Source organism: Zingiber officinale, chromosome 10A, assembly GCF_018446385.1.
Source record: "Zingiber officinale cultivar Zhangliang chromosome 10A, Zo_v1.1, whole genome shotgun sequence".
NCBI lineage: Eukaryota > Viridiplantae > Streptophyta > Magnoliopsida > Zingiberales > Zingiberaceae > Zingiber > Zingiber officinale.
Window position 1 is genome coordinate 28,335,138 of NC_056004.1, and position 24,329 is coordinate 28,359,466.

Below are 24,329 nucleotides of genomic sequence, written 5' to 3' on the forward strand. Positions count from 1 at the left end.
TTTCTTGAATATCCATGAGCACTAACATGTCAAACAGGCCCATGAGAAATTTTTCTATACCCTTTTCTGCAAGATTTTTATCTCCCATTGTGCAACCTCAAATTGAAGCAGAAAGTTTCCAACTAGACCTAGAGATAATTTTCATGATACAAGGTCACAAATTCAGAGGAGAAGTATCAGAAAGTCCTTATCTGCATCTTGAAATATTTTTAGAGATTTGTGATTTGGTGAAATGTGAAGAAGTATCAGCAGATGCAGTTCGATTGATGGCATTTCCTTTCAGTATCAAGGATAAAGCAAGGACTTGGCTATATTCTCTCTGTCCTCAAAGCATCACAAGTTGGGAATAATTGGAGAAGCAATTTCTGAATCATTTTTTCCCTCCAAGTAGAACAGTGCATATGAGGAATTGCATAACAAATTTTGCTCAGGCATATGGAGAATCATTATTTGAAGCATGAGATAGATTCAATAGTCTTCAAAGACAGTGCCCTCATCATGGTTTTGAAAAATAGTTGATTTTGCACATATTCTATAGGGGAATTTCTTTCTCAGACAAGAGTTTATTAGATTCATCAGCTGGAGGTTCTTTTATGGACAAAAGTGTAGATGAAGCTTATTCATTAATTGATCAAGTGACATTGAACCTCCATGAATGGTCGAACAAAAGTTGGATGGAATTTCCCTCAGATATTCAAGAAGTGCAAGCCATAAATGTAAGAAAGCCTGTCAAACAAAATGAAGTTCAACCACCTAAAAATGTTGAAATTCACAAGTCACAGAGTGAGGAGTTCAAACATTTGGGGACAAAGCTTGATAGTATTGTTTCAAAATGGTTTAAAGAAGATCCCCCTCCTACACAGTCAAGATCTAATGAAAAGTGTGATGATGTTGGGTTGAGAAGTGGCAAAAATCATGAAGAACTTCTGAAGAATGACATGTTTAGAATTGAGGAGAAGAATAATAGAAGATCACAAGAACTCAGTTCCATTTCTCTAGGAAGTTCCCAAAGGCCACAAGTACCTTTCCCTCAACGATTAATCATACCAACACTAGATAAGAAAGTTGGACCTCCTCCAAAAGCTCAAAGGGAATTTAGGAAAAAGGAAGTTCAGTCTTTCCCGGGACCTTCACTAAGGGTTCCTTTTTCACAAAGATTAGTGGGGGTCAATGAAAATAAAGACTTCGGCAAATCCTGTGACACTAATATGGTTGAGTGCAGATTTTTGAATGTATATGAAGATGAGGATTTTTCAGATGAGGATTTTATTGATAGTACAGTGGTAAATAAGTTTTCAGATCTACCTCAAAATTTTATAGGGTGTTATAGTGACATTAAATTTTCAGATGATGAATGTGATGTGGTAGATCAACTTAAAACTGCAAGTGAAGTTATTGATCCTCTTGTTATTGATTCTCCTATTGAGGACATAGATGTTGGTTTATTTTTTGATGTATGTGTTGATGATGATGATATGGAAGAATGTGTAGGGAGCTGTGTTGTGGAAGCAGCATCTCAAGGATCACCACCTTTGTCAACACAACCCTTAGAGGTTTTAAGAATTGATCATGTTGTGGAACAATGTGTAGGGACTTATGCAGAGCTAGCAGAGTCTCAAGAATCACCATCATTGATATCATCAACACCTGAGCTAGAGCCAGAACCATCATTTGATTCAGAGGAAGTCACATCTACATGTTTAGAAATTTCAGGTATTTCTCAGCAAAGTAAGGTTAGTATTTCTTGTGATCTTTTGGAAAACTTTATGGAGGTACCTATAATTGACTTTGTTGGATGTGATTTAATTTTTATTACTTATTCATCTTATCTTGATATGGTTCTAGCTCTATACTATATAACATTCTTGTGGGAGATTTGTTTTTCTTTTGGATGTGCAGATTTCACATGGGCCAATAATTGGAAGCTCAATCTGAACCGTCTTCGACCACCTGAAAAAATTTCCAAGAAGACGAAGATGGAGAGAGTTATACGTTACTTTGTAGCTCCTTTGATGAAAGCTCTCTCCATAATAAGAGCCCTGTTTGTTGCTACTCGGAAAACCCAATGGCTCCACTGTACAAAAATTTTGTACGTGATCTGAACATTTCCTAGTTACCATGTGTTCTTTTAAGTTAAACTTGTATCTCCTGCGGAACTTAACACGTTTGATCCAAATCACCTAGGTTATAAATTCAATTAAATATTAGTTTCCAAAATTGGCTTCCAGTACTGCATGGCGAGGCACTTGGCCTTCTTGGATATGGGAGTAACCACCACCGACTAGACAAAGCCTTTTAAGGAAAGTTAATATTTAATTTCCTTATATAACTCTAGGTTAACCAAAAGGAACAATCAAATCACAAGGAAAAAAAGAAAAAGAACACAACATCAAAATTAAACTCGAAAAACAAGAATCGAATGCCTCTTGTATTTGGTATTTATAAAAAGAAAAATTAACTAGTATGATGCGGAAATTAAATACTAGTTATATCTCTTCCTTGTATGCTAAAAACCTCGAGATCTTCTGCCGTATCCCTCGCCTCCTCTTGGACGTCGTGTGGGCGACGATCCTCCAAGACGAACACCACCCGGAGAGCTTCTCCTCCTTCTCTAGAATTCGGCCACCACCACCACAAAGGAGCAAAAGAGAGCAAAGGGAAGAGAGGGAGAGGGGCCGGCCACTTGATGATCTCCAACAACACAATATCATGGAAAGAGTTTTATATTAGTTTTAAAACGGAAAATTATGGAAAGAGTTTTAAAAAATTAGACTCATTCCTATTTCCTTTTAATTTTTTCTTTTTCTTTCCTTTTAATTAATCAATCCTAGATTGATTTATTAATTAAACAACTATTTGTTGATGTTTAATTATTTGACCGGCCCCTTGCTTGGGCACCAAGCAAGGTGACCGGCCACTTAATAAAAGGGAAAGAAAGAAAAAAATTTTATAAAATTTTAAAAGAAGAAAACTTCTAATAAAATTTTACAAACTCTTTTTTTTTTCTAATGTGGATATTAAAAGGAAAGTTTTAAAATTTAAAATCAAGTTTTAAAATTTAAAACATCTCTAATAATATTTCTTTTTAAAAGAAAGTTTTATAAATTTTTATAACTCTCTTTTAAAACCTTATGGCCTAATTTAAATTAGGAAAATTTTATAAATTTTTAAAATCTCTTTTTTTTACAAATTGTAAATATATGAGGAAATTTAAAATTTTAAAAACAACCTTCCTAATTTAAATATTGCGGCCGGCCCCCTTGCTCAAGGCAAGGGCCGGCCATTTCTAGAGAATATGTGGTCGGCCATTGCTTGGTCACCAAGCAATGAACCGACCCCTTCTTGGACACCAAGATAGGCTTTTCTTTGGATGGACTTGAGGCTTTATTGAGGCTACAACAGGGACCTAGAGGAGAAATTGGTTTTGGCCTTCCGATGAGCTCGAGTATCCTGTGCTCGCCCCGAACACACAACTCAAGTTCATCGATAATAACTCATTCCACTAGAGAGTTATTACCGCACTACCGCACCAATCCCAAATTACATTATGGGCTCCTTCTTATCATGAGTGTGTTAGTCTCCCTGTGTTTAAGATTATGAATGTCCACTAATTAAGTGAGTTACTGACAACTCATTTAATCAATATCTAGCTCCAAGAGTAGTACCACTCAACTTTATTGTCATGTTGGACTAGGTCCACTTGCAGGGTTTAACATGGCAATCCTTATGAGCTCCTCTTGGGGACATTCTCAACCTAGATAGCTAGAACACAGATTCCTTCTATAATCAACAACACACACTATAAGTAATATCATTTCCCAACTTATCGGGCATATTGATTTATCGAGCTAAACCTCACCCTTTGATAAGTCAAAGAAATAAATATTAAATATACATGCTTGTTATTATATTAGGATTAAGAGCACACACTTCCATAATAACTAAGGTCTAGTTCTTTTACTAAGTCAATACAAAAAGAACTTACCTAAATGATCCTACTCAATACACTTAAAGTGTATCAGTGTAATTTATTAGTCAAGATAAATTAATACTTAATTACACTACGTCTATTCTGATGGTTTGTTCCTTTCCATCTTAGTCGTGAGCAACTGTTTATAATTTATAGAGAACCGACAACATGATCTTCTAAGTGTGACTCCACACTCCATGTTATCTACTATATAAATTAATTGAACAATTGCATTTAACAAATAAATATAAACATTTGACCAATGTGATTCTTTATTTCAAAATAAATGTGTACAAAAGCTAAACTTTTAAGTAGACACTCCAACAAGCCCTTGGTAGGAGGGTTCTAAAATATCTTACCCCTCCAAGAGTGAGATTTCGATGAATCTAATGAGGTGGTCGAGCTAATGACCTTAAACAAGCACTTCTTGGGAGGCAAACCAAGTTCATTTTCCTTATTTTCTTTTATGTCTTTAGTTCTTTCTTTATAATAAACATGTATCCTCTACTTAATTTTTCTTGTCTATCTTATTTTTATAGAATTCAAAGTTGTTGAGGAATGTGAGCATTGGATAGAGGAGTATTTTTAAAACATGAATGTCAACCATTTGGAGCTCATCACTTGGTAACTTCTCTAAATTTCATAAATCTTCTCCACATTGTTTTTAGTTTTCTGCATGTTTAGCTTTTGTTTTGCATTCCTATTTTGATTGTCTTGCTTAAGTGTTTGTTTTGATAGTCATTTGATTATATTTTGAAATCTTGTGGCATACATCTTTAGAACATCAATCTTCACTTATATACTTTCTTGTCTTCAAGATAAAATGTTAGCACGTTCAATATCTAGATTCATGATGTTGTAAATGATGCTAGTAGTATGCCTAGTGTACCTCTTTTTTCTATCTTGAGTAGCATGAAATAAGCTAAGTATCATTTGGAGATAAGTTTTAGTCTTGGCTTGACCTTAAGGATCTTACTTTCACTACACTTTTACTTGATGCTTGAATGGTTGGTATCATTGAAATAGTCATGATTCATCTTATTTGTTTAGTACATGGTTTCCATGGTGATTTTTCAAACTTCATTTTGGTTACTGGAAGAGGCTCAACTGATGCAAGCTCATTTGAAAAAATCAAAATATCCCAACATTTGTGCTAAAAGTACACTTGTGAAATAAGATTTGCACAATGCAAATGCTTATGAAAAAAAAATTGAAAAAAAGCAATGAAAAAAAAAGTGAATATGGGATATAAAAAACAGTTGTCATGAGTGAAATCTAGCAAGTCACCCCTTTGAGACCGAGTTAGGTTACTGGGGAAATGACTGTTTAGCTTCTCTTGAGATTGAGCACGCCTTTGAGACCATGGGTTGATTGAGAAATATGAACCAAGTGTTTGGCAAGTAAGTGTCTATCACTGGTTACTTGTCCATCACTGGAAACATTAGGAATTCAAATTTGATGACAACTTGACTAGGACATAGATTGAAACTTGAAGAGTTTTTGAGTTGTCTTTGCACTGTGCACAAGATACTTATGCTTGAGCCATACTTGACTTTGTTTTCATGATCATGCTTGTTAGTGAAACTTTTTGATAGAGTTAGGAAAGTACATTATGGTTTATGAATGTGTTGTAGAACATATGAATGTAGATTGCAGCATTTTGCTTGAGGACAAGCAAAGGTTTAAGTCTGGGGGTGTGATGTGCGTAGATTGTATACACTTATTGGCATGTTTTGACGCACATTCACATTCTTTGAGCATGCTTGATCTATGCATTTTCATACTTTCAGCTTTCCTTTTTAGCATATTTACTCTCTTTGTTCGGAGATCTGCTTTTGTACATTTTCTGTACACAGGAGTCAAAATTGGTGAAAATTTCATGTTCGAAGCCAAATCAGTGAGCAAAGTAAAGGGAAGAAGGTGCCCTACCTGAACCACACACTGCCCTGCTCTGGGGGTTGCCCAGGCCGTGTGGAGATCACGGGCCAGAAGGCTGCCGCAGGAAACGAAGAGGTCATGGCCGTGTGAACCTCACACGACCGTGCAAGGATTTGAAGAACCCAGATTGAGAAGGAGCCTAGGCCGTGTGCACCACACGGCCATGTGAGTTTTCCAGAGCAAGGAGAAGCCTCAGTCGTGTGTCTCACACGACCGTGTGAGGTTCTCAGTGGCAAGGAAGGAAGCAGGCCGTGTGCATCACACGGTCGTGTCAGATTTCTAGAGGCTAAGACAGTTCAGGTCGTGTAGATCTACACGGCTGTGTAAAGGGGCTATTGGGGATGTTTGCCACGGTCGTGTCTCACACAGGGCCGTGCAAGGCTGGCAGAGAGGAGAATGGGCAGGGTCGTGTGAACCTCACACGGCCGTGCCACGGGGCCGTGTGGCGCCCAAACTTCACCTCTATTTAAACCCTTCTTCAAGATTTGAAAGGGGATCTTCTCCCTCTTGGGAGAGAGTGAGATTTAGGTGTTTCCTCTCAATCTTGGGAGGATCTGGGTGATCTAAATGAGGATCTTCAACGGAATCGACTCCGGGAGCGTGGATTGGATCCGAAGACCAAGGTTCATCTTAGATAAGTTTTCTTTCTCTCCTCTTCTTGGATTGGGGATCAAGAAATGCTTGTAATCTTTGTATTTTCAGATTTCTCTCTTCGATTATGGAGTATATCACTTTGTTTTAGGATGGAGGGAGTATTTGTATGATGAATTGCTGTAAACTCTTGTGGATTTGTCATATCCTTGTTTCTATGATATTGTCTTGTTTGTATCAATTCAATCTTGAATGAATCATTGTGTTGTGGACCTAATTCACATTCTTGATTGATTTTTTGAATGTCCTATGGATCTTATAGAGATTATCTCCCACTCGATTTTTCGAGGGAAGCACGCGAAAGGTGCAAGCCCGTGTAAGGACGTTTGAGGGGTAAGATTTAGGGAGAAATAGGGTAATTCAAGAGGGTAGGATAGATTTAGGGATTAATCTTTATATCTTATGGGGTTGAGAAGTATGATCTTTGTGTTGATTATCCGAGGGATCTTCGTGACAGGAACATGCCCGTGTAAGGAAAACACAAGTTCATATCTAATTGATCACATTTAGGTATAGATTTCAGTCCTAAGTCGATTGTCTATTGCAAGAGAGAACTGGCAACCTTCTATAAATGTTGGACAATTGAGAAATAGGGTTTGGTAGATCATTTACATTGAGGAATCTTACAAAGAAACCAACACTCCTTGAACATTCCTTTATCAAAGCCCATAATCTTGTTTGTTGATCTTTCATTTCTATGTTTACTTTTCATTAGTTACATTTAGCTTTTGGAAACCAATTGATTAGTTGTTTAGCTAACTCGTGTTGAAACATTTCTAGTGCTTATTCCAGTCCCTGTGGATACGATAATCTTTTATACTACTTGCGACATTTCCGTACACTTGCGGAGAGCGAACAAGTTTTTAGCGTCGTTGGTTTGGGGGGATGCATTAGATGCATTTGATTTAGTTTATTTTTTACATAATAAATTTTTTGTTTTTTGCTAGTTGCATCATTCATTATATCATGATTGTTTGTTCCTTAATGCAAAATACTAGCACGTTTATTATCTAGATTCATGATGTTTTAAATGATGCTAGTAGTAAGCTTTATGTACTTCTTTTCTCTATCTTGGGTAGCATGAAATAAGCTAAGAATCATATGGAGATGACTTTTAGTTTTGGCTTAACCCTAAGGGTCTTACCTTCACTTCACTATACTTGATGCTTGAATAGTTGATATCAATGAAATAGTCATGATTTATCTTGTTTGCTTAGTACTTGGTTTCCATGGTGATTTCTCAAACTTCATTTTGGTTACTGGATGAGGCTCAAATCATGTAAGCTCATTTGGAAAAATCAAAATATCCCAACATTTGTGCTAAAAGTACATTTGTGAATAAGTTTTGCACAATGCAAACACTTATGAAAAAAAAAATGAATAAAGGATATAAAAAAACAGTTGTCATGAGTGGAATCTAGCAAGTCACCCCTTTGAAACCGAGTTAGGTAACTTGGGAAATGACTGCTTAGCTTCTCTTGAGATTGAGCACGCCTTTGAGACCTTGGGTTGATTGAGAAATATGAACCAAGTGTGTGGCAAGTAAGTGTCTATCACTGGTTACTTGTCTATTACTGGAAACATTAGGAATTCAAATTTGATGACGACTTGACTAGGACATAGATTGAAACTTGAAGGGTTTTAAGTACTTTTTGCACTGAGCACAAGATACTTATGCTTGAGCCATACTTGACTTTGTTTTCATGATCATGCTTGTTAGTGAAACTTTTTGATAGAGTTAGGAAAGTACATTAGGGTTTATGAATGTGTTGTAAAACATATGAATGTAGATTGCAGCATTTTACTTGAGGGCAAGCAAAGGTTTAAATCTGGGGGTGTGATGTGCGTAGATTGTATACACTTATTGGCATGTTTTGACGTACATTGACATATTTTCAGCATGCTTGATCTATGCATTTTCGTACTTTCAGCTTTCCTTTTTAGCATATTTACTCTCTTTGTTCGGAGATGTGCTTTTGTGCATTTTCTGTACACAGGAGTCGAAATTGGTGAAGATTTCATGTTCGAAGCCAAATCTGTGAGCAAAGTAAAGTGAAGAAGGTGCCCTACCTGAACCACACACTGCCTTGCTCTGGGGGTTTGCCCAGGCCGTGTGGAGATCACGGGCCAGAAGGCTATAGCAGGAAACAAAGAGGTCATGGCCGTGTGAACCTCACATGGCCGTGCAAGGATCTAAAGAACCCAGATTGAGAAGGAGCCTAGGCCGTGTGCACCACACGACCATGTGAGTTTTCCAGAGCAAGGAGAAGCCTCGGCCGTGTGTCTCACACGGCCGTGTGAGGTTCTCAGTGGCAAGGAAGGAAGCAGGTCGTGTGCATCACACGGCCGTGTCAGATTTCCAGAGGCTAAGACAGTTCAGGCCGTGTATGTAACGACCCACCTTTCTACACTACTACTACTCTCTAAAGATGACCGTTACTTGACTACTAACCCTACTTAACCGGTACGCTACTTAACTTCGAGAAATCCCTACCGAAAAATTTCGACAGAGTCTCCCCTGTACCGGTGACCCCAAACTGGGATACAAACACTATATACACAGCCACAGGCGGCTGGAACATATTTTTCACAACCACGCAGAAATAATAACACGACACTAAAAAGAAACTATTCTAGCAATAGAAAACTATATAGCTCCAACAATAGGAAATAACTCAACTAACAATGCGGAATAGACTCAATTAATCAACATAGACAAAGGAACCAACTAATACAATCTCTATCAACTTAATAACTGAAAGAAAACTCAAAAGGAGTCTTGACAGTTTCCTTAGCAAACTCATGATCTCTCCATAGTCCTGGCATCACACACCGTCACAGCATCTCCCCGTCGCCTTCCTTCTTATACTTTAGCTTTCCTTTTCCTTTATCTGCAGTAGGAGAAAAGTAGTATCTATAAGCAAAATGCTTAGTGAGCGCTATCTAACTCACAAAATCACGATATGCATGTATATAAATAAAAACATGCTAAAACTGAATGCTAACATGTAAAGATACTCATGCTCATAAATAGCAAAGGAATCAACTAACTGAAAAGCTAACATGTATAGCTAAACATGCTCATCAACTAGCAAATCAATAACATGTAAGAAAACTAAACATGTAAAAGCTGCTAGCATAAAAGGAAGTTAAACTTACTGATCTTTAAAACAAAGTGAAACTTGTTTTACTTGTTCTAAGCTGATTCTTTTATTTCACTTGCTTAAAACTCATTCTTTAGTACTTTTATTCTTATGTAAAACTTATTTTTACTTGTTCATAAACTTATACTTTTAATACTTGAAAATAATAATCAACTTCTTTTGGGCCCGGCATTGTACCACTTTGCGCGCATTCTTAGTAAGGATCGAGGTAGCTAATCCCGAAACTACTAAGATACTTCTAGGCCTTGTGCCTAGGGGCAACTTGGAGCCCATCCCTTCTAGGCCATGTGCCTAGGGGCAACTTGGAGCTCATCCCTTGGATCTTGTGTCCGGTACATGCCCTTTAAAAGTAAAATACTTTTTATCTTTAAATACTTCTTATAATAAAATGCCTTGGCATTTAATAAGCACCTTGTGTGCCAAAATCCCTAAAGTCTTGACTTTGGGATCTACTTAAGGCCTTGGCCTTTCTCTTTCTTTTCTTTTTCTTCCTTTTACTTGTTAATACTTCTAAAAGTATTTAATAGGATTCTTATTTTTCCATTAAAATACATGGCTGTTCATGCTTGTTAAAATAGCAAATGGAAATAACTTTGAGCTTACTAATCATGCTATAAAATAGAGCAAAGAAAGCAACTTTAAACTTACTAATCATGCTGTAAAAATAGAGCAAAGAAAAACAACTTGAGCTTACTAATCATGCTATAAAATAGAGCAAAGAAAGCAACTTTAAACTTACTAATCATGCTGTAAAAATAGAGCAAAGAAAAACAACTTGAGCTTACTAATCATGCTATAAAATAGAGCAAAGAAAGCAACTTGAGCTTACTAAAATCTGCACACTTAACAAAAATCTGCATTCTATAAGCTTACAAAATCTGCACTTTATACTTACAAAATCTGCACTATACTAAGCTTAATAAAATCTGCATACTAACTAACTGTATGCTTTGGAGGTTGAGTTAAACATGTGTATCAAAGGAACAAAACGTTATCAGTAAACTACATCCAAAACTTTTTCTTTCATAAGCACTAAACTGCCCCCTTTTTAGCACAACATCAACATTAATAAAGGTAGCCAATTCCACAATTTATAGCACTAACTAAAGCATTAAATAAATTATGGAACATGTAAGAAAGAGTTAAACTAGCATGTGCAATTGGGAGGAACAAAACTGAACAGAAATCAAATCTGCATTTGCTTGAGGAAACTAAATTAAAACATAAACGAATATGCACTTGCTTAAAGAAAAGGCAACTAACTCAAATCTAGCATTACAAATAGCATGTGAAATCTCTAATTTCTTTAGTAATTAAAAGAAAGACTCCTAATAACCTCTTAACAAATTCTTAACAAGAATCCATTTAAATCCTCTAACAAGGTAACAACATGAAGGGAACTACATGCTAATCAACAAGCATATGTTTTCTCATGGTCAACTAAATAACCGGATTGCACAGCAACCCTAAAAAACTATCCGTGCCCCTTTTCTTTGCCTAACTCAAGTTAAACTTGTTGTAAATTTTACAATCAAAACCCATGTAACTTATTCAAACTATACCTTCACAGAATCACAGAAAACAAGCTAAAATACACTACAATACTTATACTTTTACAGCACAACAGAATCTTGGATTTTTGCTACAACAGAACTTAAGAGGAAAAGCCCAAGGAAGCATACTACTCTTAAATTCCCGGACTATCCCAATTCTGTACTCTATAATCTGAAACAACCTTGGTTCAATAAGCCCTATACAACTTGATCTTAACCAAGAGGGACCTAAATCCTTAGCACAATAAATTCGGCACAACAATTTCCGAAAGCAAGGAAACGAAAATCTCGGAGCTATCCTACTGCAGGTGAGTAGCAACTCACCTCGCTGTTCTTGAACTTACAACCGTAGGAAGATCTAGGGTTCGGATGAGCCCCTAACCGAAGGAGGAAGAAGGTTCTAGGGTTTGGAAACTTGCAACTCTCGGCCTCTTCTTGTGCCCGCGCGCTCTCCTTGCCCAGAGAAGCTCGGACTGGTGAAGAATCCGCGGAGGAGGAAACTCGTCGGCCGCCGGAGTCGCCTAGGTGCGTGCTGCGATTTTCGCCGAGAAGGGTTGGCGCCGTCGCGAGTGAGGAGGAAAGGTTCGGTGAGAAACTTTTAGGGTTCGGGAAAACTTAAACCCCTTTCTTATAACTAAGATTTTTATTAGTTACCATACCTTAAATATATTTATTCCCATATTTAGTTAACAAAACAAGCTTAGCTCGATTGGTCGGGCCGGTTGTGCTTGGGTCAGTCCGACCCGAGATCGTGGGTTCGAATCTCACCTTCAACATTTTTTTTTTAAAACTTCTTTCTTTTTGTAACCCTACTAAACGACCTCCAAAAATTACGTAAAAATACTCTAAAAATTCCTAAAAATCTCTAGAATATTTTAAAAGTATCTCCAAATATTTTTATGGACTTTTAGAACTTGAAATAGGGAAAATTGGGTCGTTACAATTCCCCATACCTTATAAAAAGTTCGTCCTCGAACTTAGAACAATTCTGGATACTTCTGTCTCATACCGTCCTCACATTTCCAAGTGACTTCCTCGTGCTTCTGGTTCTGCCAGATGACCTTCACTAGTGGCACTTCTTTGTTTCTTAGTCTCTTGACTTCTCTGTCCACTATCTGTATAGGTCTGCTCTCATAACTAAGATCCTCTTGGATCTGCACTGACTGAGGCTGAATCACTTGGCTCGGGTCGTGGAGACACTTCTTTAGCATGGAGACATGAAATACATTGTGTACTGCTGACATGTCTTGTGGTAAATCCAGCTTGTAAGCTACTTTCCCAACCCTCTCTATGATCAGGTAAGGTCCTACATAACGAGGACTTAATTTGCCCCTCTTGCCAAATCTCATCACTCCCTTCATAGGAGCGACCTTGAGAAAAACTGAATCCCCTACTTGGAATTCAAGTGGCCTACGGTGTGTGTCAGCATAACTCTTCTGTCTACTCTGGGCAGTCTCAATTCTCTGTCTGATCTTCTGAATAGCCTGAGTAGTTTCATCTATCAGCTCTGTCTGAATGCCCATCTCTACTTTCATTTCTTTTCTTTCACTTGCTTCCTGCTAGTAGATGGGTGATCTGCACTTCCTACCATATAACGCCTCATAAGGTGTCATCTTGATGGTGGCCTGATAACTATTGTTGTAGACAAACTCAGCTAAGCATAGATGCTTGCACCAACTCCCCTTGAAATCTAGTGCACAAGCTCTGAGCATATCTTCTAGAATTTAATTTACTCACTCTGTCTGTCCATCAGTCTGAGGATGGAAGGCTGTGCAGAACTTGAGTTTGGTGCCTAGTGCGTTCTGAACACACTCCCAGAAGTGTGAGGTGAAGCGTCCATCTCTATCAGAAACAATAGATTTAGGAACTCCGTGAAGTCTGATCACCTCTTTAACATGCAGCTGTGCCAACTGCTCTATAGAGTGGGACACCTTGATGGCTAGAAAATGAGCAGACTTGGTCAATCTGTCCACTACTACCCATATTGCGTCATATCCATTTGTAGTTCTTGGAAGGCCTGTTATAAAGTCCATGGATATATCTTCCCACTTCCACTCTGGTATTGGGAGGGGCTGTAGGACTCCTCCTGGTCTCTGGTGTTCTGCTTTGACCCTCTGACATGTCAGGCAGGTACTGACATACTTAGCTACATCTCTTTTGAGTCCAGACCACCAGAACCTCTGTTTCACGTCTTGGTACATCTTGGTAGAACCAGGATGCATGGAGTAGGGTGTACTATGAGCTTCTTCTATAATCTTCTTTCTCAACTCTTCGTCATTAGGGACACAAAGGCGGTTCCCCTGGTAGAGGATTCCACTATTTGATACTCGAAACTCTGAATTTTCTTCTTCTTGTATCCCTTGCTTAATCCTTTGGATATCTGGATCTTCACTTTGCTTTCTCTGTATATCCTCAAGCAGGGTTGACTCTAAGGTCAATGCAGAGAGTTGCCCTTAAATAATTTCGACTCCAAAGTCTGACAACTCTTTCTGCAGTGGCAGGGCTAATGATGACAGAGACATCAGGGATGCACTGGACTTTCTGCTTAGTGCATCTGCCACTTTGTTAGCTTTACCTGGGTGTATTACTTCCTCCCGCTTTCAACTGATGGTTCCCAAAACGCAGGTATATTTTAGGGAACACTGTTGCTCTCTTTAGCTGATCAAATAGATCATCTATTCTGGAAAGAGGGTACTAGTCCTTAACTGTTACTTTGCTCAGCACTCTAAAATCTATGCACATTAGCATGGATTCGTCTTTCTTCTTAACGAACAACTCTGGAGTTTCCCGGGGTGAATGATTAGGGCGGATAAAACCCTTGTCAAGTAGCTCCTGAAATTGTTCTTATAACTCTTTTAGCTCTGCTAGAGAAATTTGGTACAGAACTTTTGAAATTGGCTCCACTTCTCTGTTGGGAGGTAGTCCAGGTAGCTCTTCTAGAAATACCTCTGGATATTCACAGACTACCCGAACGTTTTCCTGCTTGGGTCTTTCTTGTTATCTTTATTCTTCCAGTTCTGATTACTTGACTGAGGTCTCTGTTTCCCCCACTGTCTTATCTTTGATCTTAACTGACTTGTGTTGTGTTTATTGTGCCTTGTTGCTGTTCAGATAGTGCTCACTAATGCCCTGCTGACCAGCTCTTCACCAATCTATGGTCGGTGAGTTTCACTACTCACATTAGGTGTTATTTCTGGTCTCAGCATTAGGAGCATCAGTCTGACTCGTTCTTTCACTGTACTTACTAACTCTAAGCAAAGACGAGCTAGCCTGTTGAATCTTTTGACTGCTTCTTCTACTGGTAGGTCACCTTGTCTAAATTCTATAAACTGCTCATAATGTTTATTGGTGATCCGTTGGCGGAAGAACTCTTAGTAAAACTCTATCTCAAAGTCAACCTAGCTCATCTGGTTGACTGCTCTCTTACTCTTAACTCGCTCCCACTACATACAAGCATCTCCAGATAGGCAGAAAGAGGCACACTTAATGGTATCAACCTTCTCGACTTCTGGTCAGTCAAGAAGCTCCATTGTGCTCTCAAGTGTCTTGAACTAAGCCTGGGCATCCTAGGGCTCAGTCGTGCCTGAGAAGCTTTCTGGTTTTAGCTTCAGCCACTGTATCAGGTAGACTTCTTGTCTCTGAGGTGCTGTGACGACTCCCAGGGCAGCTGGTGGAACCTCGATTACCCCTGCAGTCTCCACAGTTACTGTTGGAGTGGGAGAATATGGTTGCTGATTTGCCATCAGATTGGCAATCACTTGTTGCTGCTCTACTACTTGTCTCTGAAGTTGAGCAACAACTTCAGAGAGATTAGGCCCAGTTGTTCTGGGCTCTTCGTTCTCCTGAGCTCGGTCCTCAATACCAGCGGTACGGGGACGTCCTCTTCTTGCCATCAAGTCAGGCAGAGGAAAAGAAAACTTAAAATTATCACTATACTTTCTAGATATATCTTACTTATACCTGATTCTTGACTTTCAACACCTATGAGTAGGTATTTCTAAACATTTCTCTATCCTTTCTAAACATAATTCTTTCTAAACATGCATATATATATATGGATCAAGAAAGGAGAAACAATAACTTCTATCTTACTTAAGAACTCATAAGCAATTTCTCTGTACTGCAGTTAATAATAAGGAAAGCAATAAAGAAAGAACTTAAATACTTTCTTACTTGAAGACGGCAAGGATGATGCTGATGTGTGTGATGCTGGAGAATGGGAACTGCTCTGATACCAACTGTAACGACCCACCTTTCTACACTACTACTACTCTCTAAAGATGACCGTTACTTGACTACTAACCCTACTTAACCGGTACGCTACTTAACTTCGAGAAATCCCTACCGAAAAATTTCGACAGAGTCTCCCCTGTACCGGTGACCCCAAACTAGGATACAAACACTATATACACAGCCACAGGCGGCTGGAACATATTTTTCACAACCACGCAGAAATAATAACACGACACTAAAAAGAAACTATTCTAGCAATAGAAAACTATATAGCTCCAACAATAGGAAATAACTCAACTAACAATGCGGAATAGACTCAATTAATCAACATAGACAAAGGAACCAACTAATACAATCTCTATCAACTTAATAACTGAAAGAAAACTCAAAAGGAGTCTTGACAGTTTCCTTAGCAAACTCATGATCTCTCCATAGTCCTGGCATCACACACCGTCACAGCATCTCCCCGTCGCCTTCCTTCTTATACTTTAGCTTTCCTTTTCCTTTATCTGCAGTAGGAGGAAAGTAGTATCTATAAGCAAAATGCTTAGTGAGAGCTATCTAACTCACAAAATCACGATATGCATGTATATAAATAAAAACATGCTAAAACTGAATGCTAACATGTAAAGATACTCATGCTCATAAATAGCAAAGGAATCAACTAACTGAAAAGCTAACATGTATAGCTAAACATGCTCATCAACTAGCAAATCAATAACATGTAAGAAAACTAAACATGTAAAAGTTGCTAGCATAAAAGGAAGCTAAACTTACTGATCTTTAAAACAAAGTGAAACTTGTTTTACTTGTTCTAAGCTGATTCTTTTATTTCACTTGCTTAAAACTCATTCTTTAGTACTTTTATTCTTATGTAAAACTTATTTTTACTTGTTCATAAACTTATACTTTTAATACTTGAAAATAATAATCAACTTCTTTTGGGCCCGGCATTGTACCACTTTGCGCGCATTCTTAGTAAGGATCGAGGTAGCTAATCCCGAAACTACTAAGATACTTCTAGGCCTTGTGCCTAGGGGCAACTTGGAGCCCATCCCTTCTAGGCCATGTGCCTAGGGGCAACTTGGAGCCCATCCCTTGGATCTTGTGTCCGGTACATGCCCTTTAAAAGTAAAATACTTTTTATCTTTAAATACTTCTTATAATAAAATGCCTTGGCATTTAATAAGCACCTTGTGTGCCAAAATCCCTAAAGTCTTGACTTTGGGATCTACTTAAGGCCTTGGCCTTTCTCTTTCTTTTCTTTTTCTTCCTTTTACTTGTTAATACTTCTAAAAGTATTTAATAGGATTCTTATTTTTCCATTAAAATACATGGCTGTTCATGCTTGTTAAAATAGCAAATGGAAATAACTTTGAGCTTACTAATCATGCTATAAAATAGAGCAAAGAAAGCAACTTTAAACTTACTAATCATGCTGTAAAAATAGAGCAAAGAAAAACAACTTGAGCTTACTAATCATGCTATAAAATAGAGCAAAGAAAGCAACTTGAGCTTACTAATCATGCTATAAAATAGAGCAAAGAAAGCAACTTTAAACTTACTAATCATGCTGTAAAAATAGAGCAAAGAAAAACAACTTGAGCTTACTAATCATGCTATAAAATAGAGCAAAGAAAGCAACTTGAGCTTACTAAAATCTGCACACTTAACAAAAATCTGCATTCTATAAGCTTACAAAATCTGCACTTTATACTTACAAAATCTGCACTATACTAAGCTTAATAAAATCTGCATACTAACTAACTGTATGCTTTGGAGGTTGAGTTAAACATGTGTATCAAAGGAACAAAACGTTATCAGTAAACTACATCCAAAACTTTTTCTTTCATAAGCACTAAACTGCCCCCTTTTTAGCACAACATCAACATTAATAAAGGTAGCCAATTCCACAATTTATAGCACTAACTAAAGCATTAAATAAATTATGGAACATGTAAGAAAGAGTTAAACTAGCATGTGCAATTGGGAGGAACAAAACTGAACAGAAATCAAATCTGCATTTGCTTGAGGAAACTAAATTAAAACATAAACGAATATGCACTTGCTTAAAGAAAAGGCAACTAACTCAAATCTAGCATTACAAATAGCATGTGAAATCTCTAATTTCTTTAGTAATTAAAAGAAAGACTCCTAATAACCTCTTAACAAATTCTTAACAAGAATCCATTTAAATCCTCTAACAAGGTAACAACATGAAGGGAACTACATGCTAATCAACAAGCATATGTTTTCTCATGGTCAACTAAATAACCGGATTGCACAGCAACCCTAAAAAAACTATCCGTGCCCCTTTTCTTTGCCTAACTCAAGTTAAACTTGTTGTAAATTTTACAATCAAAACCCATGTAACTTATTCAAACTATACCTTCACAGAATCACAGAAAACAAGCTAAAATACACTACAATACTTATACTTTTACAGCACAACAGAATCTTGGATTTTTGCTACAACAGAACTTAAGAGGAAAAGCCCAAGGAAGCATACTACTCTTAAATTCCCGGACTATCCCAATTCTGTACTCTATAATCTGAAACAACCTTGGTTCAATAAGCCCTATACAACTTGATCTTAACCAAGAGGGACCTAAATCCTTAGCACAATAAATTCGGCACAACAATTTCCGAAAGCAAGGAAACGAAAATCTCGGAGCTATCCTACTGCAGGTGAGTAGCAACTCACCTCGCTGTTCTTGAACTTACAACCGTAGGAAGATCTAGGGTTCGGATGAGCCCCTAACCGAAGGAGGAAGAAGGTTCTAGGGTTTGGAAACTTGCAACTCTCGGCCTCTTCTTGTGCCCGCGCGCTCTCCTTGCCCAGAGAAGCTCGGACTGGTGAAGAATCCGCGGAGGAGGAAACTCGTCGGCCGCCGGAGTCGCCTAGGTGCGTGCTGCGATTTTCGCCGAGAAGGGTTGGCGCCGTCGCGAGTGAGGAGGAAAGGTTCGGTGAGAAACTTTTAGGGTTCGGGAAAACTTAAACCCCTTTCTTATAACTAAGATTTTTATTAGTTACCATACCTTAAATATATTTATTCCCATATTTAGTTAACAAAACAAGCTTAGCTCGATTGGTCGGGCCGGTTGTGCTTGGGTCAGTCCGACCCGAGATCGTGGGTTCGAATCTCACCTTCAACATTTTTTTTTTAAAACTTCTTTCTTTTTGTAACCCTACTAAACGACCTCCAAAAATTACGTAAAAATACTCTAAAAATTCCTAAAAATCTCTAGAATATTTTAAAAGTATCTCCAAATATTTTTATGGACTTTTAGAACTTGAAATAGGGAAAATTGGGTCGTTACAGTGTAGATCTACACGGCCGTGTAAAGGGGCTATTGGGGATGTTTGCCACGGCCGTGTCTCATACACGGCCGTGCAAGGCTAGCAGAGAGGAGAATGGGCAGGGCCGTGTGAACCTCACACGGCCGTGCCACGGGGTCGTGTGGCGTCCAAACTTCACCTCGATTTAAACCCTTCTTCAAGATTTGAAAGGGGATCTTCTCCCTCTTGGGAGAGAGCGAGATTTGGGTGTTTCCTCTCAATCTTGGGAGGATTTCTGGGTGATCTAAAGGAGGATCTTCAACGGAATCGACTCCGGGAGTGTGAATTGGATCCGAAGACCAAGCTTCATCTTACATAAGTTTTCTTTCTCTCCTCTTCTTGGATTGGGGATCAAGAAATGCTTGTAATCTTTGTATTTTTGAATTTCTCTTTTTGATTCATGGAGTAGATCTCTTTGTTTTAGGATGGAGGGAGTATTTGTATGATGAATTGATGTAAACTCTTGTGGATTTGTCATTTCCTTGTTTCTATGATATTGACTTGTTTGTATCAATTCAATCTTGAATGAATCATTGTGTTGTGGACCTAATTCACATTCTTGATTGATTGTTTGAATGTCCTATCGATCTTGTAGAGATTAATTATCTCCCACTCAATTTTCCGAGGGAAGCACGCGAAAGGTGCAAGCCCGTGTAAGGACGTTTGAGGGGTAAGATTTAGGGAGAAATAGGGTAATTCAAAAGGGTAGGATAGATTTAGGGATTAATCTTTATATCTTATGGGGTTGAGAAGTATGATCTTTGTGTTGATTATCCGAGGGATCTTCGTGAAAGGAACATGCCCGTGTAAGGACAACACAAGTTCATATCTAATTGATCACATTTAGGTATAGATTTCAGTCCTAAGTCGGTTGTCTATTGCAAGAGAGAACCGGAAACCTTCTATAAATGTTGGACAATTGAGAAATAGGGTTTGGTAGATCATTTACATTGAGGAATCTTATAAAGAAACCAAAACTCCTAGAACATTCCTTTATCAAAGCCCATAATCTTGTTTGTTGATCTTTCATTTCTATGTTTACTTTTCATTAGTTACATTTAGCTTTTGGAAACCAATGGTTTAGTTGTTTAGCTAACTCGTGTTGAAACATTTCTAGTGCTTATTCCAGTCCCTGTGGATACGATAATCTTTTATATTACTTGTGACATTTTCGTACACTTGCTGAGAGCGAATAATGAGCATGCACGGTTTTTCAAGTTTTCTACTTGAATTTTCAAATTTACATTTTCTGATTTCAATTTTCCATTTTCTAATTTTGATTTGTCTAAATCTTCTAGAGGGCAAGATTTAGCTAGTATTACTTTTAAATTTTTATTTTCTTTTTCTAATTTGCAGCAATCTTTTGTTAACAATTTAACAAATTTAAAAAGTTTATCGGGAGGAAGAGATCGTACCTGACTTACCTTGTCGATCTCATTATCCGTATCTCCACGTGAACTGCTGCTTTCTTCCGACGTAGCTCCCCCTTCATCGATGCTCTCAATGCTCATTTCGGAAGAGCTTGAATCGCAGTCATCGTCTTGATGACTCGCCATTAATGCGAGCATGGAGAACGCCTCGACTTCCGATTCCGATGACATATCGTCCCACGTCGCCTTTAGGACCTTGCGCTTTTGGACATGCTTCTTACCTTTATCCTTGTCCTTGTTCTTTAGCTTGGGGCAGTTGTCCTTGATATGCCTTTCTTCGTCGCAGTGGTAGTAGCGGATCATCCTTTTCTTTTTACCTTGCGGATGGTTAGAGGTTCTAAATTTACAAAGTTTTTTAAACCGTCTTACCATCCTTACCATTTCCTCATCGTCGAGAGAAGACTCCGACTCAGGTTCGTCTCTCAATGCTTTGAGGGCAACGTTGTGTTTGGGCTCCTTCAAACCTGCACATCTTGATTCGTGCACTTCAAATGTCGAGAATAATTCTTCTAATGTAATTTTTTCTAAATCATTTGAAATATACACGGCATCTACTAGTGATGCCCATTTTGAATTTCTCGAAAAAGAATTTAACGCGTACCTTAGCAAATCTCGGTTACTTACCTTTTCTCCAAGATTCGACAGTCCGGTGATGATTTCTTTAATTCTTGAGTGCAGATGCGCAACTGTCTCGTCTTCCCCAAGTCGCAGGCTGGTGAGCTGATTACGAAGTAGATCCCGTCTAGTGAGCTTAGCTTCGGACGTTCCTTCGTGCAACTCAAGGAACATCTCCCAAAGTTCCTTTGCCGAGTCGTAGTTCCCGATCCGGTTGACTTCTTGTGGCGGGAGAACGCTTAGCAGATGGTACTCTGCTTTGCCGTTCGTCACGTAGTCGACCTGCTCCTTTTTCGTCCATTGATAGTTTTCTTTGCCCTCTGGAGCTACAAAATCAAATTCCATTATTAGAATTAACTCAAAATCTGTTGTAAAAAATACCCGAATTCGCTTTTTCCAGGTACCGAAATCCCCTTCGAACTTCGGCGGGTAGATGCTCGGTCCGGCCATCATCTTTGCTTCGATCGGCGGTTAGTCCTCCTAAGGCGCTTTGGCTCTGATACCACTTGTTGGACCGCTGGGCCAGTTATAAGGGGGTTGAATAGCCTGCAAAAACAAAAGCACAAGCCTTCTCGATCTTTTAACAGAACACTTGCATAAAATGTAAAGGCAATAAACAGAAAAGAAGAGGTAGGAGGATTTACTTGGTTACAATCGAGAAGGTTGTTAATCCAAGGAAAATGTCACACTAACTATCTCCTTCAGGCGGAGAAGCCTCTTAAAGCAATTAAGCGCACAAATAAAGAAGCTAATCCAGAAATTGAACGTACAAGTGTTGGAAATTAATTACTTTGAATGAATGAAAAGCTTCTGGACCAAGGCTATATTTATAACCTTGGTCGGGGCGCCCCGAAGGGTTCCAAGTGCCCTAAGGGAGATAAAACTTTATCCCCCAACGTCCAGATCGCGATTGACGCGATCCTGGTCAAAGTTCAGGTGCGAGCGCCCGAAAGTATTCCGGGCACCCCGGGCTATTCCAAGCACCCGGAATGGTTCCGGGCGCCCCGAGCCATAAAGTCAACACCAATTGACTTTTTCATCCGGGACCTCTGCTCCGGTTTAGTTCTCTTCGGTCCAGGTCTTCAACTCCGGATCCGCTCACTTGGGTGATCTCGGCCATCCGGAAAACGGTTCACCTGAACCCAACTCCCAGCCTTCTCGAGCAAGCTTCCGCTCCGGCTTCTCGTCCCTCGGAATCGCCGCGTGCTTCCTTCTCGTCCGCCAGCGTACTCATCCGCAGTCTTCGTCCCTCGGTCGCACCCCGTGCCGATCTTCTCGCTAGCTGCGTCTCTTGCTCCTCGAGCAGTCTTCCACTCCGGCTTCTCATCCCTCGGAACCACCGCACGCTTCCTTCTCGTCCACCGGTGTACCCTTCCGCAGCGCCTCGTCCCTCGAACGCATCACGTGTTGTCCTTCTCGCAAGCTGCGTCTTCCGCTAGACTACCTGTGCTCCTAAGCTCCTGCACACTTAGACACACAAGGTTAAAAACACACAGGACCTAACTTAACTTATTGATCACACCAAAATAACCTTGGGGTTCCAACAGACCAAGCATAAAAGTACTTAGTCTTATAGAAGCTTTTAGTATCTTACCGGCGGAGTGAGCACCGATGTGCCTTCGCATGCTCAGTCAGGCAAAGCCCGACCGAGCATAAAGGCACTTAGCTTTATAGAAGCTTTTAGTATCTTACCGACTGTGTGAAAGCCGAGTGAGCACCGATGTGCCTTCGCACGCTCGATCAGGCAAAGCCAACCAAGTATAAAGGCACTTAGCTTTATAGAAGTTTTTAACATCTTACCGGCCGAGTGAAGACCGAGTGAGCACCAATGTGCCTTCGCACGCTCGGTCGGGCGAAGTCTGACTGAGCATGAAGTCACTTAGCCTTATAGAAGCTTTTAGAATCTTACCGGTCGAGTGAAGGCCGAGCGAACACCCATGTGCTTACACGCGTTTGGTCAAGCAAAGCTCGACCGAGTGTAAAGACATTTAGCCTTATGGCAGCTGTTAAAATATTACCAGCCTAATGAAGACCGAGCGAGCACCAGTGTGCTTACACGCGCTCAGGCAAAGCCTGATCGAGCGTAAAGGTACTTAGCCTTATACATAGTTTTCAGTATATTGCCGACCAAATGAAGGCTGAGTGAACACTAATATGCTTACCTGTGCTCGATTAAGCAAAGCCCGAACGAGTATAAATGCACTCAGCCTTATACATAGTTTTCAATATATTACCGGCCAAATGAAGGCCGAGCAAGCACTAATATGCTTACCTGCGCTTGATCAGGCAAAGTCCGACCGAGTATAAAGACACTCAGCCTTATACATAGTTTTCAGTATATTACCGGCCGAGTGAATGCTGAACGAACACCCATGTGCTTACACGTAGGGTTGTGTAAAAAAACTGGTAAACCGAAAATCGGACCAGAACCGGTAGCTTACCGGTTCCGATTTACCGGTTCCGGTTTACCGGTTAACCGGTTAATCGATTTTAACCAGTTCCGGTTAATCGATTTTTACCGATTTACCGGTTGGTTCCCGATTTTGGATTTTTTTTTTTTACCGGTTTAATCGGTAAATCGGTAAAATTTTTTACCGGTTTAATCGGTAAATCGGTAAAAATAGGAACCAACTGATTTTCTTTAGAGAATTTTTTGTTGGGCCTTTAGTTAATTAGTTTGCAAAAAAAACCCAATAACCTACTTCACTAAGTACACTTACCCAAACCCAATAGTCTTTATCGGTTCTCGGTTGGAACCGGTTAACCGACCGGGACCAGTTCAACCAGAACCGGTAAGATACCGGTCAGTTAACCGATTTTAAATAAATCATGGTAAATCAGAATTAACCGGAACCGATTAACCGACCGGTTGAACAGACCTACTTACACGCGCTCGGTCAAGCAAAGTCTGACCGAGCGTAAAGGCATTTAGCCTTATAGAAGCTGCTAGTATATTATCGACCGATTGAGAGCCTATCAAGCACCAGTGTGTGTATATATGCTCGACTGAGCAAAACCCAACCGAGAGTAAGGGCATTCATATTTATAAAACTCATAAACATTCTCGGCCAGAACATGCTTAGCAAAAGGTATTCTTAAAGTATTCTCAATGTACATACGACCGGCTTGAATGATCTGTCGAGACATGCTTAACAGAAATATATAAGAATGGATGCCTGGTAAATTTGACCGGAAATGTCTTCTAGAAGCTTCTTCAGTTATAATGACGTGTTCATATGCGTATCTCATCATAAATATGAGTTACAAAAGACAAAAGATGTACATCTAGGGTACAAAAAAGATTCCTTAAAAAGATTATTGCACGAAACCTAGGAGATGACTTCATCTCCTAACAAACTCTAACAAACCGGGAATCATTTCATGACTACGGAGGTTACATGAGATAGTATAAAAAGGGGAGTCCTCTCCGTTAGC

General features: G+C 39.2%; 1 non-coding gene across 1 annotated transcript; it reads right to left on the reverse strand.

Annotated features, from left to right (window-relative positions):
* Nucleotides 1-399: 399 nt before the first annotated feature.
* LOC122028301 lies at nucleotides 400-505 on the reverse strand. Its single transcript, XR_006124707.1, has one exon. It is a non-coding gene; the product is annotated as a small nucleolar RNA R71 (small nucleolar RNA).
* Between the last annotated feature and the right edge of the window lie 23,824 nt (nucleotides 506-24,329).